This window comes from Myotis brandtii, unplaced genomic scaffold (assembly GCF_000412655.1).
Source record: "Myotis brandtii unplaced genomic scaffold, ASM41265v1 scaffold421, whole genome shotgun sequence".
Lineage (NCBI taxonomy): Eukaryota > Metazoa > Chordata > Mammalia > Chiroptera > Vespertilionidae > Myotis > Myotis brandtii.
Window position 1 is genome coordinate 2,448,268 of NW_005366140.1, and position 293 is coordinate 2,448,560.

General features: G+C 67.2%; 1 protein-coding gene across 1 annotated transcript in view; it reads right to left on the reverse strand.

The window, feature by feature from the left end:
* MAP1S (microtubule-associated protein 1S) overlaps window positions 1-293 on the reverse strand; it is a 19,829-nt gene that overhangs the window by 18,871 nt on the left and 665 nt on the right. The gene's annotated exons all lie outside the window — the stretch shown is intronic.

Sequence of the window (293 nt, forward strand, 5' to 3'; positions counted from 1 at the left end):
GCCCTGCCGGGAACACTCTCCAAGCATGAGAACCGCGTGTGCTGCCGCCCCATTTTACAGGCGATGGAGCCCAGGCCCTGCGCACTGGAGAGATGAACGCCCTCCAACCGCAGGTGGGGCGCACCACGCCGGCCAGGGTGCCAAGTAGCTGCAGGTGAACGGAGCCTTGCAGGTGCACCTATGACTCACCTCCGCTGGTGCCAAATCCCACTGGCAGCCGCCACCGCCCACACCCCCATTAGCAGCTCCCCCTGGAGCTACGGAAAGCGGGGCCTGGGCTCCCGGGTCGGCCT